Source organism: Nomascus leucogenys, chromosome 3 (genome assembly GCF_006542625.1).
Source record: "Nomascus leucogenys isolate Asia chromosome 3, Asia_NLE_v1, whole genome shotgun sequence".
Classification (NCBI taxonomy): Eukaryota; Metazoa; Chordata; class Mammalia; order Primates; family Hylobatidae; genus Nomascus; species Nomascus leucogenys.
Genome location: NC_044383.1, coordinates 116,433,406 through 116,449,494, shown reverse-complemented (window position 1 = coordinate 116,449,494; position 16,089 = coordinate 116,433,406). Strand labels below are relative to the sequence as shown.

The window sequence follows — 16,089 nt, the reverse complement described above, 5'->3', positions numbered from 1 at the left end:
TGTGCCTCTGAAAAATCTGTAATGGCCTTGCCCAATCCATTGGGGTCTTTTAAACACCAATCAGTCTGTTGTAAGACTGTTCCATTTCCAGCCTATCCTGGGCAGCATGGCCTCTAGTTGCAATGGAATTCCCCAGACAGTGGACAAAGGCCTTTCCTACACTGTATTGGCTAGGCCTGTGAGGCTGTGGGTGGACGCTGACAAGTTCCTGGGTCACTATCGATACAGGAACTGTCTATCTGTAATGTCTACTACAGTAGCCACATGTGGCCACTTGAATTTAAATTAATTAAAATTAAATAAAATTAAAATTTGTATCCCCAGTCATATTACTGACATTTCAAATGCTCAATAACCATGGGGAGCTACAAAACTGACTAATGCAGATATAGAACACTTCCATCAAAACAGAGAGTTCTACTGTTCACTGCTAGTTTATGCTATTTAGGATCATTTTTGGAATGTTCCTTCAAGAAAACAGTTTGGAAAAAAAATCCAAACTATTATTGTTCATACCTTTTGACTGAATATTCCTGATCGCTCAAGGAAATAATCCTTGAAATACCTATGAGCCACATATGAAAAAAGGGGACCAGCATAGCATTGTTTTTAATAACACACATATACACACACAGAGAAACAATTTAAACACCCAACATTTAAAAGGGATGTCTAATTAATTTATACTTCTGCAAATTGAAATGCTATCATTAAAAATTACTTTATTTATTTATTTATTTTTGAGATGCAGTTTCACTCTTGTCGCCCAGGCTGTAGTGCCATGGCACAATCTTGGCTCACGGCAACCTCCGCCTCCGAGGTTCAAGTGGATCTCCTGCCTCAGCCTCCCCAGTAGCTGGGATTACAGGCACCCATCGCCACGCCTGGCTAAGTTTTGTATTTTTAGTAGAGGCAGGGTTTCACCACGTTGGCCAGACTAGTCACAAACTCCTGACCTTAAGAGATCTGCCCGCCTCAGCCTCCCAAAGAACTGGCATTACAGGTGTGAGCCACTGTGCCTTGCCTAAAAATTACATTTTAGAAAGTTGAATAATGTGGGAAAAAATTTTTATATCAGGCAAAATGACAGAAGTACGAAATAAATATAAATTTAAAAATAAACTGTGCATTATCTTAACTGTATTAAAATATGTTATAAGATTTAAATATTTTTCCTTATATATTTCCACATTTCCTATCATGATAATGTTATTTCTATTATCATAATTAAAATAAAAATATGTTGCACCCATGCACACAATTTTTAAGGTCTTTGAAATCTTTATTTTCTTATTTAAGTCATTAATTGCGCTGTTGAACAGAACATGACTAAAGGCTAAACTGAGGGGCAAGACACTGAGACTCTTCCCCCAAGTGAAACGTAGCTGCCTCAGAACTTTTCAGGTGTGAGTATTCAACCAATTTTAACTCTTCCTTAGTGTCTTAGCAACCAACCCATATTTCTTTATCTTGACGACAAGATGTTAATAAGAGTTCTGTAAGCAGGTCTGAATATGTTTGCTCATTCAATTTATTCAACAAATATTTATTGAGGAACCACTCTGTGCCAAGCTAAACAGGAAAGGTCCAAGGATTGTGCACAGAAGAAGCGAAGAGGCCAGTCGTGGTGACTCGTGCCTGTAATCCCAGCACTCTGGGAGGCCGAGGCAGGTGGATCACCTGAGGTCAGGAGTTCAAGACCAGCCTGGCCAACATAGTGAAACCCGTCTCTACTAAAAAGTACAAAAACGTGCTGGGCGTGGTGGCGGGTGCCTGTAATCCCAGCTACTCGGGAGGCTGAGGCAGGAGAATCGCTTGAACCCAGGAGGCAGAGGTTTCAGTGAGCTGAGATTGCACCATTGCACTCCAGCCTGGGAGACAGAGCAAGACTCTGTCTCAAAAAAAAAAAAAAAAAAAAAGAAGAAGACGAAGAGGCGAACAAACCTAGCCTTACCTTTAAGGACAGCAGACCATCATGTTCTGGGCATGAATTGAACAGCACAACGAAGTCTCCCTGCCCAGCTGTTACTGCTGGGTTTCCCAGCCTGCTGAACATTCATATTATATACTTTGGATTGTGATGCAAACCCTCTAGGTGCAAAGAGTTCCAACATAATACCGTTCTCCTGATAGGCTCGAAGTAATGGCTTCAGTGTTCAGGAACTCTTAAGGGCACTCTGCAAATAAATCTGTGTTATTTTCTTTAACCATTTTATCGTCAGACCTGTTCTGCACCACAAATTATATTACATAAGATATAATACTGTACATCACAATTTGCTGTAAAACATTTTATAGTATTTGTATGAGCAGGTAATTGTTTTATGATTTATGACTAGAGAAAAATAGTTTCTCCAGCTGTGAAACTTACCTATATTTCAGAATCTGTAGTTATCTGTTTGACAGCCATTAAAACTGGTCGCTGTAGTGAGGTTTGCTGACTCTCTTTTGCTTTGAGCTTCCTTCCCCTCCTAGCTCCTCCCTATGCAGTTCATTTACTCATCATGAATTGATGGATTCCTTTGTGCCAAACGTAGCACACAGCGCTAAAAATACAAAGTTGGATAGGAAACAGCCCTTGCTCTCAAATAACATAAAGTCTAATGGGGGGAAAACACAGGTCTGTAATTAATTTTATTCCTAGGTGACAAATGTCATAATGGAAGCATAACATGATGTTATGGTGCACCTAATTCATGTTTAGTCGCCTCTAGTTTCTCTTAATAGCTTATGACTTACCTCACTGTTTAAGAAAGTGTCAACACACAGGTATAAATCTCAGTCCAATAGCTCAGGAGCACAAGACATGAAGCTTCCACTGTTTCATGGGAATTTATATTCCCATGAATACTAAATTCATAGCTCTGAGCCCCACTTCCACCAGGGTAAGGAGAAAGATAAGCAACCTCAGTTCTTCCTGGGGATCCCCCACTCTTACTTCCTAGGGCTGTGTCATGAACTCTACAACATGGGCGCTGCTAAGGCATTGGGAATGAATGGGTGCTCTAGTGAGGAATCTTGCCTTTGGTCGTCGGACACGTAGTTTTCTGTCAAAATATCCACTGTCCCTGTCAACACAGTCCTCAGGACCAGAGGCTCACTACTACATCTGGGCCATGCTTGGGCACAAGAAATTGCTCAAGGCCTCTGGGGCTCCCATTTGTGCAAACTCACAGCACAGCATTGCTTTCTTGGGCATTGCTGTCTTCTCGGCAGTGCTACCAAGAAGGAAGGTCAAGGTCCTTCTCTCTCAGAGGACTCTCTCTCCAGTCTAGGGAAGTCCTCCTGTCGTTATGTTTCACCAGAACACACTCTCTAAGCCTGGGAAGCAACTAAATTTCCCTTAAGGCTCAAGCTTTTGTTTATAAAAACCAGGAACACCTGTTATAATTTATTGTTTCCAAACTGCCCTGTTCCTCCCCAATGGCAAGGAGCCCAGAGCCCACTTGGGAGAGAGGTGGCAGTGAGGAAGAAGGAATGTGGGCTTGGGAATGATCCCAGACACATGTAGAAATCCCTCTGCCCAGTACTGTCTGCTTACAGCTCCCACATGCAGGCTTCCATCAGGGTCCATGTTGAGTCCATTGCATGCAGTTGAAGAGAAGACTCAAGAAGGAGGAACATGCGTGAAAACATCTTTCCTTATTTCTGGACGTCTGCTTTCCTTTCTGCCTTGCTTAACGCCCACGGCTCCCAGCCCTGACTGCACATTGGAATCACAGAGGAGAGCTTTAAAAAATACCTATGATCCACCCTCTTGAAATGCTCATGTAATTGGACTGATATAGAAGATGGATATCAGCTTTTTTTAAGCTCCCCTGGAGATTAACTTGCAGCCAGAGGTAAGAATCGAACCATTCCTGTGCCCATCCATTTCCGGTTCTCCCAAATTCCATTTTGTTAGCCCAGCCCTGCAGTTTTTGAACTTTCAGGTTCATCATGGCATGCAGAAAAAAAACAATTTTTAATGCACAATGGGTTAAACAAGTGAGGCTGCTTGAAGCCTCTGGACACCTGGAAGAAGCTCTAGCTGTAGCAAAAAGAACAACAGAGTTCTCACAACCTGTAAACAGACTGGACATCACCACTGTGCTGAGATGCTGGTGTTGTGAACTCTTTGTTAAGATATCCATCTGGCTTTGTATATACAACATGTATATCATATTATAATGCTCAGCACAGGGAATACAAGGATGGAAACACACAATTGTCATCATGCATGGGCTTCTGGTTTATATCAGGATGAAAATACCTTATAGGCTGATATCCTTAAGTGTAACTAGTTTTACTTGCTTTGCTGGACCTGATTTTTTTTAAAAAGGGTATCCTTATTCAATTAGCTATGCATCCTTGGGCAAATCACTTGGCTTTTCTGAAATTCTCTTGTTTCCATTTAGGAAATGAGAGGATTTTACCAGGTGTGGAAGATCCACATAGGTCTCCGTGTCTGCTAATGATGCAGCAGGAAATCAGACGACGTCGAATGATTCCTTTGATTTTTCTTTTCTTTTCTTTTCTTTTTTTTTTTTTGAGATGGAGTTTTGCTTTTGTCACACAGGCTGGAGTGTGGTGGCACAATCTTGGCTCACTGCAACCTCTGCCTACCAGGCTCAAGCGATTCTCCTGCCTCAGCCTCCCAAGTAGCTGGAACTATAGGCACATGCCACCATGCCTGGCTAATGTTTGTATTTCTGGTAGAGATGAGGTTTCACCATGTTGGCCAGGCTGGCCTTGAACTCCTGGCCTCAAGCAATCCACCCACCTTGGCCTCCCAAAGTTCTGGGATTACAGGCATGAGCCACCATGCCTGGCAAGATTCCTCTGATTTTTTGAACTGTCAAAAGCAGACCACAAAAGCAGAGACTTGTGCAGCTATTTGCACACCCCTGTGTTCATATCAGCATTATGCAAAATAGTCAAAAGATGGGAAAAGCCCAAATGTCCACTGTCAAGTGAATGGATAAACAAAACGTGGTATATACATCAAATGGAATATTACTCAGCCTTAAAAATGAAGGCGATTCTCACAGAAGCTACAACATGAATGAACCTTGAAAACATTATACTGAGAGAAATAATCCAGATACAAAAAAACAAATATTGTATAATTCCACTTATATGGCATACCTAAAATAGTCAAATTCATGGAGATAGAAAGCAAAATAATGGTTACCAGGGACTAGGGCTGCAGGGTGAATATGGGAGTTATTGTTCCATGGGTACAGAGTTTCATTTTGGGGATGATGAAAATGTTCTGGAAATGGATAATAGTGATGGTTGCACAATAATGTGAATATACTTATTGTCACTGAATTGTAACCTCAAAAAGGGTGAAGATGGTAAACTTTACATTATGTATATTTTTGCGCAATTTATTTAAATGTAAAAAATATCAGATTACTGTATTTATTGTACATCCTTAGCTTTATGAAAAATCCTTGTAAACACAATGTTACTACTTTAATTTCAGTGATGTAAATAATTTTTTTTTTTTGAGACGGAGTTTCGCTCTTATCGCCCAGGCTGGAATGCAATGGCGTGATCTCAGCTCACTGCAACCTCCGCTTCCCAGGTTCAAGCGATTCTCCTGCCTACAGAAAAGCTACACTGACAGTAGCTAGGATTATAGGCGCCGGCCACCATGCCCAGTTTATTTTTAGTAGAGACGGGGTTTCACCATGTTGACCAGGCTGGTCTTGAACTCCTGACCTCAGGTGATCCGCCCGCCTCGGCCTCCCAAAGTGCTGGGATTACTGGCGTGAGCCACCACGCCCGGCCCCTCATAATTATTTTTATAAAGTGTTATACAAATTTCTCAAAGGTATAATTTGTGTATAATGACATTTGGGGATGGTGTGCGAACTTTGACCTATAGGGCTCTGTACATTGGAAATAAATCATAATAAATCTTTCAATTGCTCCTCAAACTTGGCTGATCATAAGAATCAATGGTAATGATTAGAAATACTATTAGGAACTCACTCCACCCACCTGAATCAGAATCTTCTAAGAAAGGGTTTAGGAATCAATATTTTCGTGAAGTACACCCCTTGCTCTTATATTAGGTAAGTTGGAAAATACATTTTTAAAAATAAAATTCTGAATTCTGAGTTCAACAGAGAGAAACACAGGGGATCAGCAGCAACCTCTGCACCCTTCAGTAACACCTCAAGCTCCAGTCTGCCCATCAGGCCCTCCAGAAAAGTAGAATGACAGCTTCACTAATACCCCTTCCTGGGAAAACCGGTGCTGTCCTGAATTACTGCAGATACTTCTGCAACAGTGGATACTGTACCAGGAAGAGAACAACTGGATGAGATAACTCAACAAGTGATCAAATCAATTAGATAAGAAGGGTGATATGATCAGAAGACAATGGAGCCAGGATTAAGCCAACATCAGGCTGACCCCTCAATTTCCTTAGGTGTCTCTCCTTAGCACTTTACCAGGAATAAGTGCCCAGGCAAGCATTTTTCAAGCTTCCAAATGCCAAGGAGTTTGAAATGACAAGTTAGTTTTTGGCCTGGTTATAGAAATACTGACTTTTCTCATATCTTAAGCTTTTTGGATGACCTAATATGTGAATAAATTTTTTTCCTCTTCTTCCAACTACTCTTACCTTTATATTGGTGTGCCACATTTGTTCCCAAATGTAATCAAAGAATGGTAGAAGTGAGTAGGCAACAGTTAAGATTGAAATGTAAGGATTTTAAAAATAAGTTTACCATGGAACAATCTAAAGAGGAAAGCTATATATTATTATAATACTTACAGTCTTTATTTCTAATATGCCTATCTTACTGAAACTGATCCAGTAGTCCCATAGGCAGTTTTTCTTAATAAACATAGAAATTAACCCTTCTGGTTTTAAAGCTTGAAACTCACCAGATCCAGACAATGAGATACCAGCCTCTCATTCATCGTAATTGCTCCCTTACCCCTTCCACATTCCTGTTTTCCCATACATAGTTAACATTTCTTCCCTGCTTTATAAACCTCTAATTTTAGTTGATTAGGAAGATGGATTTGAGACTGAGCTCCCATCTCCTGGACTGCAGCACCTGATTAAAGCCTTCTTCCTTGGCAATACTCGTTGTCTCAGTCATCGGCTTTCTGTGCAGCAAATAGCAGGACCTAGACTGAACCCCTGGTGTTTTGGTAACATTATTTTTTACTTGTTACCATTCACATAACCTTTTCCTATCCTCCCTACATTCTTCCCCAGGCTCATTCACTCTCTTGCTCAGTACTGCTCTCTGTCTCTGTTTATCTCTAACACACACACACACAACACACACACATACACACAAATTCAAACACAGACTCATATTGAATAATGGACTATAGCCTACCAATTGGTATGAATTTTACCTTTTGGGCCAACTCTAAAAAGAGTGCTTTGGGCTGGGCGTGGTGACTCACACTTGTAATCCCAGCACTTTGGGAGGCCGAAGTGGATGGATCATGAGGTCAGGAGATCGAGACCATCCTGGCTAACACAGTGAAACCCTGTCTCTACTAAAAATACAAAAACTTAGCTGGGCGTGGTGGCACGTGCTTGTAGTCCCAGCTACTCAGGAGGCTGAAGCAGGAGAATCGCTTAAACCCAGGAGGTGGAAGTTGCAGTGAGCTGAGATCGTGCCACTGCACTCCAGCCTGGGTGACAGAGGGAGACTCCATCGCAAAAAAAAAAATTAATAGTAATAATACTAATAATAAATAAATAAATAGAGTGCTTTTGTATCAACAAAAGTTTGAACATTCTGGCCTGTCCTCACATGAACCTAGGGCTGGCAGAAGCATGAGCATTTGTCACTCATGAGAAACACAGGGTCCTATGCCTTTTTTTGTCTCCACGCCTCCCATCTGTGCTTTTGATACGGGAGGCGGGCAGGAAAGTGCTGGGTAGAGAAGAGTGGGGTCCCTGACTAGGGCTCCACCCTCGGGCCTGTACCCATGGACGTAAGTGAGGACAGGCACTCCTGTTTTTACGCCCAAATGTTGCATTTTCCAAGAGCACCCTGGCCCGCCACACCCCCATCCTGTGCCTATAAAAACCCTGAGACCCTAGTGGGCACAGACACAAGCGGCTGGACGTCAAGAGGAACACACTGGCAGAACACACTGACAGACTCTGGCAGGCCATCAACAGCAGTACGATGTGGACCACATGGAATGTGGCTGGGGACAGTTGGAGGAGAGTCAGGCCACTGAGCGGCCTGACTCCAGGCGAAGACCACCTTCCCATTCCATCCCCCTTGTGGATTCCATCCATCTGCTGAGAGATCCCGTCCATCTCCTTCCACCATTCGATAAAACCATGCACTCATTCTCCAAGCCCACATGTGATTCAATTTTTCTGGTACATTAAGGCAAGAACCTTGGGATACAGAAAGCCCTCTGTCCTTGCGATAAGGCAGAGGATCTAATTGAGCTGATTAACACAAGCCACCTGCGGATGGCTAAGCTGAAAGGGTGCACTGTAACACATTCCCACCGGGGCTTCGGGAGCTGTAAACACTCAACCCTAGGTGCTGCCATGGGTTCGGAGCCCACGCTCCCTGTGACCTGTCCGTCTGCATGCTCCCTCTAGGGGTTTGAGCTGCAGGGCACAGAAGAAGCGAGTCACACCCATCTCACGCCCTGCGAGGGCGTTTCCAAGTTTCACTCTGAGTCACACTGCATGAAGAAGATCCATTACCTTGTGTCCTCTTCTTCCTGAAGAGGTCTACAAAGTCAGACCAGCTCTTAGCATAACAGATTAAGAGAGCCCAGCTTGACTCCACCAGCTGAGCAATATAGGTGGATACAGAAATCACCTTTCACATGTTCTAACAAATGAGTAGCTCCAAAAAAATAGTTTAATAGCTGTAATATTTTAATAAGGTACGTTCTTGCCACCACTCAGAGCTATAAAACGTGCAACTATCACCTGCACTATCACGTCCACACTGAGCTATGTAACAGGAATTACATTCAGCCAATGTCTCTGCTAAATAAAGGTTTGTGCATTTTAGTTCAATGGTGCAGCTACAAAGAAAATGAAGCCTCAAGACACTAGGACCTTCTGAGATACAAAGCTTTGAGTCCTTGACTTTGAATTCAATATCTAAATTCTAATACATTATTATTATATCTGCCTTAAGATTGATATAGCAGATTTTTTTTCTGGTTAGTGTTATTTCTTCTAGGAGCTTAAAAAAGGTAACTAAGGAAGAATTAAATGTAGTCAAAGATATATTATTGTGAACATATATGTACATACATGGGTATTTGTCACACTTGTCAGAATCTTCTTCCTTTGAGAGGTACAAACGTTAGCTGTCTGAGATCCATCCTGTTTCAAACTTACCTTATGCTTCCTGTGTACTGTGAGGCTCCCAGTCTTGCTGTCCTTCAATGGGGCAGCCACTACTCAGTTGCTGCCGTTCAGAAACATGAACCCAGTATCACCAGAACTTTTGATTTTTCAAGAGAAATGAAGATTCCAGATTTGTAAGTGATATCTTCCATTTTTCAGATAAAACAAAGTAACCAGAACCACATCCACTGATCAGATTTGCCCGGGAAAGAGGGGTGCTCTCTCCTTTGATCTTCTCATCTGGAAGAGATGGACCAAAAGCTTCTCCAGCAATAATCTGTAAATATCACTTTTTACCTTTTCTCTATGAAACTCTAACTTTTCTGATATTAAGATAAAATTCTTTCATTGAGAAAAATTTAAGAGTAGCAGATTACAAACAAAAAACATTAATTCCTCCAAACAGAGATTGCTACTTCTGTCTTCTAGTATATGCTTTCCCAGTCTTTGTGTAAACAAGCATTTCATTCTACTTTTATTCTTTCCACAAAACAGAATCATACTATTTAAATTTTAAATCTATTTTCAGTTAACCATATCCATGACTGTTTCTCTCTACATTGTTATTTTTCTAGATACAATTTTTAATTACTACATAGTATTTTATTTTAAATATAAATTACTGTAATTCATTGGCCAATTCCTATTGCTGGAAATTTTATCTGTCCAATTTCTTTGCTATTCTGACCATTGCTATGGCACACACCTTTGTGTTCATTTCTGTTAATGTTAATGTCTTTAGGCACATTCTTAGAAATGCTATTTTGGGGTCAGAATGTAGAAATATTTTTAATGTTTTTGGCTTGCATTAGTACCCTTTAAAGTTGGATAGATTGGATTCAAATCACTTTTACCTTTACAAGCAAAGGAACCTTAGGCGAGTTACCCTGTAAACTCCAGGACTTTCAATTATAAAATGGGAATAATATGACAGGGCAAGTTGTGCCACTTTATTCTCCCCTTAGCAGTGTGTAAGAGAACATTTGACCTTACACTCTTGCTAATTTTCACCTTTTCCAATGGAATAAATGAAGATGGTAGTTAATTATTTTTATTACAAATAATGTAGATTTTTCAGATACTGGTTTAAAATTTTGTTCAAGAGTTACCCATTCCTATTTTTTTCTATTGGTGTATTAATTTTTATTGGTTTTATGGATTATAGAGTTGACCCTTGAACAACATGTGTTGGAACCTCTCAGGTCCACTTACATGCAGATTTTCTTCTGCCTCTGCCACCCCTGAGACAGCAAGACCAACTCTCCTCTTCCTCCTCCTCCTCCTCAGCCTACTCACTGCGAGAGGACCAGTATGAAGATCTTTACGATGATCCACTTCCATATAATAAATAGTAAATATGTTTTCTCTTCCTTGTTATTTGCTTAATAACATTTTCTTTTCTCTAGCTCATTTTATTGTAACAGTAATGTATATAATACATATAACATACAAAATACGTGTTAATTGTCTATGTTATCAGTTAAGATTCTGATCAATAGTAGGCTATTAGTAGTTAAGTTTGGGGGTAGTCAAAAGTTACATGCAAATTTTCAACTGCATAGCGGAGTCAGCATCCCAACCCCTGTGTCGTTCAAGGGTCTAATATATATGTGTACACATGCGTTTTTCTTTTTTAGGCAAATCTATCAATATTTTATTTTTATTATGTAATCTTAGATTATTTTAAGCTCTTTTTAATTTTTCATATTTATATATTTAACTTATCTGAGGAATTTATCGTGTAGGTGTTATGAGGCTTTATCCCAACAAAATATATTGAGTAATCCCTTCTTTGTCACCAATTTTAAAGATCTTTTCACTGGCTGGGTGTGGTGGCTCATGCCTGTAATCCCAGCACTTTGGGAGGCCAAGGCCGGCGGATCACAAGGTCAGGAGATCGAGACCATCCTGGCTAACATGGTGAAACCCCGTCTCTACTAAAAACACAAAAAAATTAGCCAGGTTTGATGGCGGGCGCCTGTAGTCCCACCTACTCAGGAGGCTGAGGCAGGAGAATGGCGTGAACCCGGGAGGCGGAGCTTGCAGTGAGCTGAGATCACACCGCTGCACTCCAGCCTGGGCGACAGAGCGAGACTGTCAAACAAAAAAAAAGAAAGATGTTTTCAGTACTTCCATATGAATATTTCTGTTTCTAAGTTTCTATTCTGTTTCAATATCTGTTCTCTTTTCCTCCAGTACCATGCTGTTAGTAGTATAACACTTTTTAACATCTGGAAGTGCAAGTCCTTTTGTTAAGCATTTTTCATTCTTTTTACCTATTTATTCTTCCACATGAAAACTAGCCTCGTAGTAAGTAACACATATAACCACATATGAATATTAATTGGAAATTATAAATTAATTCTGAGGGAAATGACATCTTCAAACTATCAAGACTTCTCAGTCACACATCCAGCTTTTGATAAAATTCAATAGCACAGTTCACAGTTACCATCTCTGGCAAAAACCCCGAGGATTGTAATCTGTGTTGCTGAACCATAAGCTTTGGCTGTCAACGAGGCAGAAGCAGGGATAAACCATAAGTTTGACTCAAAGGCCAAAACACCAGGGTATTTGTGACTCAAAAGTTCCAAAGTTCTGGGACTCTGGCTCATTGCTATTTTTGTTCATTAATTTAACTAAACCTCCCAGATAAGTGGCTCTTTAGTTTCTTTGAAAATGTAAAAATTGTCCGGGCTAGTGGCTCACGCCTGTAATCCCAGCACTTTGGGGGGCCGAGGCGGGTGGATCACAAGGTCAGCAGTTCGAGATCCACCTGGCCAATATGGTGAAACCCCGTTTCTACTAAATATACAAAAATTAGCCTGGCATGGTGGCACGCACCTGTAATCCCAGCTACTCAGGAGGCTGAGGCAAAAGAATGGTTTGAATCCGGGAGGTGGAGGTTGCAATGAGCCGAGATTGCACCACTGCACTCCAGCCTGGGTGACAGAGCGAGACTCCATCTCAAAAAAAAAAGAAAAAGAAAAAAATGTAAAAATATGAAATTTAAGTTACTATGACTGTGCTCACCACTTTTTCCTTCAAATTTATTGGAGGTGTTGTGAATTACAGACAACTCTGATAAGTCTTGCTAGATAAAAAGAACCAATGGAGACACTAATTTTTATAAAAGTAAGATTTTAATAACTTAAGCCATAGGAAATTACTGATCTTGAATTCTTGTATGTACAAAAATGGCTGTTTCAGCACATTCTCAATTGCAAAAACGTGGAACCAACCCCAAACCCCATCAATCAACAAGTGGATAAAGAAACTGTGGTATATATATGATAGAATACTACTCAACCATAAAAAGGAATGAATTAATGGCATTTGCAGTGACCTGGATGAGACTGGAGGTTATTATTCTAAGTGAAGTAACTCAGGAATGGAAAACCAAATATCATATGTTCTCACTCATAAGTGGGAGCTAAGCTTTGAGGATGAAAAGGCATAGGAATGACACAATGGACTTTGGGGACTTGGGAAAAGGTGGGGAAAAGGGTGAGGGATAAAAGACTACAAATTGGGTGCAATGAATACTGCTCCAGTGATGTGTGCACCAAAATCTCACAAATCACCACTAAAGAACTTACACAGGTAACCAAACACCACCTGTTCCCCAATAATGTATGGAAATAAAATGTAAAAAAAATAAAATAAAAATAAATCCTTATAATTTAAAAAAATGGCTGTTTCATATGGTTTAGCATAATAGATAGAGACAGCCCCTTTTGGTGTGTTTCACCTGCTTGGTGTCTGCTAGCTTTGTAGATGTCATTCCTTTTCAGACCATGATGTATGAAAAAAAATTAATAGTTTTGTTCCTTAAATGTTTAAAAGATTAAATATCTATGTTTCCTAAAACGAAGGAAAACTGGTGCACATATGGATGTTTAGTAAAGGCTAAGCCCTTCCATCTCATACACAATTTGCTTCAAGAAAGAATGCTTTTCTGTCATTTATTCGACTCAGCTGCCTACATAATCTTTCCAAAGCATGGAACATACTCTCAGTTCAGTGACTCTCCCAAGCTTAAGCATATCTATAAACTCTTAACATTCTAAGCCTTTCTGCGGTCTTCAGACCCTGTCTCATAAACTCTTAACATTCTAAGCCTTTCTGCGATCTTCAGACCCTGTCTCATAAACTCTTAACATTCTAAGCCTTTCTGCGGTCTTCAGACCCTGTCTCATAAACTCTTAACATTCTAAGCCTTTCTGCGGTCTTCAGACCCTGTCTCATAAACTCTTAACATTCTAAGCCTTTCTGCGATCTTCAGACCCTGTCTCATAAACTCTTAACATTCTAAGCCTTTCTGCGGTCTTCAGACCCTGTCTCCTGTGGTTGCCTACCATGTGGTTCCTATTCCAGGCAGCATGGTCCTCCCTGAGGTTCCAAAACATGACTCGTTTATTTCTGGTTTTTTACTTTGAGTTCATTATATTGATCCTGCTTTCTCCAGCTTCTTTGCTATCTAACCTATGTCCATTATTTAGATTCTAAATCAAGATCCATTCACTTCCAGGACACTGTGGGAAAATCCAGCCCCAGAGTGCTTTCTAAAGCATCCACCATAATTGGCTATATATCATATTCTGCTTATCTGTGTATCTTATCTTCTTAGTAAGGCTTCTAACTTCTTTAGTGTATCATCATCCACCCCACTTTGGGCTATCTATCTAGGCAGTAAACATCTTGGTGACTAACATAGGCAAAGTATTTGAGTTGAATATTTCAGTTTTTATTTCATGTGGTCTGGTGATGTTTGGAAGAATATCATCAGGCCATAGTGGATAAGATGTTATGTTCCATTGGAACACCATGCTGCTTGCTATTGAGACACCTGAGTATAAAGAGGTCCCCGGAGAACCTCCGACAGCCTGCACACTGAGAGAATGGGGTGGAGCCAGGGAAGTTCCTGCGGTTTGCAGCGAGGAGGAACTGGCCCCTCTTGTTCTGGTGTGGGAACTTGGAATTCAATCTGTGAGGCGAGAAGCATATACTAGCAGGACTCTCGCTCTGCTGAGAGCCACTGTTTCCCCTTTTTTTCCTTTTTGCCCAATAAATTCCATTTTTCTGACCCTTCAAAGTGTCTGTGAGCCTAATATTTCATGGCCATGTGATAAGAACCCAGCTCTTAGCTGAACTAAAGACAGAGTCCTACAACATTATCACCTCCCATGGTAGCGAGGCTGCTACCCAAGAGAATTGCCCAGACGTTGTATGATGTGACAGCCACATCCTTATTTTTGTACCTCAATTTTCCTTCTTTTTTACACTCCTGGCCTGGAACTGATTTGTGATAAATGGTTTGTCCCTTCAAGTTCAGCCACGGTAGGAGATACTTTTTCTCAGGGCAGAATGAGGTATTGATCCAGGAGAGGTCATATGCCGCCAGCAAAACTTTTAGGAATCTTTTGTTGTCTGAGCTTTTGGACTTCAGAGGAATAAAGCTAAAAATGCAAATAGAAAGAAAGATGACAAAAAGTTTTCATATTTTCTTAAAAAGTGCTCTTTTGTGATTGAATGTTTTGTATGTTTTATATGATGTTTTAGATGTTAGATTGTCCCTTGAAGATTATAAATCACGTTCACAGCAGGTGACCCTATTATCTTCCTTTGCAGTTTTAACAAATTTATTAAATAAAGCTTGCCCATATTTAGGCTGCTTTAGCTGAAGTCTTACCTCTTCTTGGCTTTAGTTAGATGAAGCCCTTTAATATTTAATACAAATTTATTTTCTTGATTTATAATTCAATCAAATAATGAGAATGGTTTAGCAGGAGCATTCATACATAATGTATTATTAATTCTTCTTAAAAATTATTGTGTCTTCAACTATTTAGAGATAATGCTTGCCTTCACATTTTGAAATATTTTCAGATGTTTCTGAAGCTCAGAATAAAGCTACCAGATATATCTTTTCTCATTTGATATATAGTTTATGCCTTCATGGTATAGAAGATCATAAATAATTTATCCGTTATTTATGTGAGAAGAAGTTGTAAAGTTACTACTCAAAGATGTTACATTGTCTAGCCAGTGATATTGTTTTATTAACTCTCCAGAAAAGCTACTAGGCAAAAACTATATGCTTTTTTATTTTATTATGTTTGTATGATGTTATAATTTAACCTGTTTTGTTTTTCCCAGAAGTAGAATTGTGGTAAAAATCTGCAAATTTAAAAATACATGATCATTTCCAAGTACTCATTTTATTTTCAAATTTCCTTTTATCCATCGATGACTACAAGGCAGTATCTTCTGCTCTGCATACCTTTTTATCTTCGTGTTTAGAGAATTGTTTTATTTTTTCTTTATTTTCTATTTTTTCCCTAAGTCCTAATCTTCACAAGGAAGCCAGAAGTGTGACAGAAAGGTGTGATTTTTAATTTACACCAGAGTCTCGCAAATAATGACTTTTCACACCCTGCTATTGCTGCTTAGCCTAGGGGAGGAGTTCTATGGCTACTGTTTGTCATAGCAAATTAAATCCACTGCTGAAATTCAGTAAGATGTTCTTCTATATTTAACCCTTGTTTTCAATTTTTCAAGTTGGTGTTTGTGAATACTTATGATTATGGGGCTTAATACTTTGAAGTCTACCTGTTTTCTAGGAAATGATTCTTGAAGACTATCGTTCCAGCTTGTCACATATGTAAGGTAAACACACTTCCCCTTTTCCACTATTCTAACTATGATGTTGGTAACTAACTTATTTA

General features: G+C 39.9%; 1 protein-coding gene across 1 annotated transcript in view; it reads left to right on the top strand.

Moving 5' to 3' along the window:
- The window catches only part of SAMD3 (sterile alpha motif domain containing 3), a 236,331-nt gene that overhangs the window by 148,005 nt on the left and 72,237 nt on the right, over positions 1-16,089 (top strand). Inside the window, exons 3-4 of the mRNA XM_003255697.3 lie at positions 9,521-9,640; positions 15,985-16,030. The gene's annotated coding sequence lies outside the window, so the exon portion shown is untranslated. The remainder of the gene's footprint in view (positions 1-9,520; positions 9,641-15,984; positions 16,031-16,089) is intronic.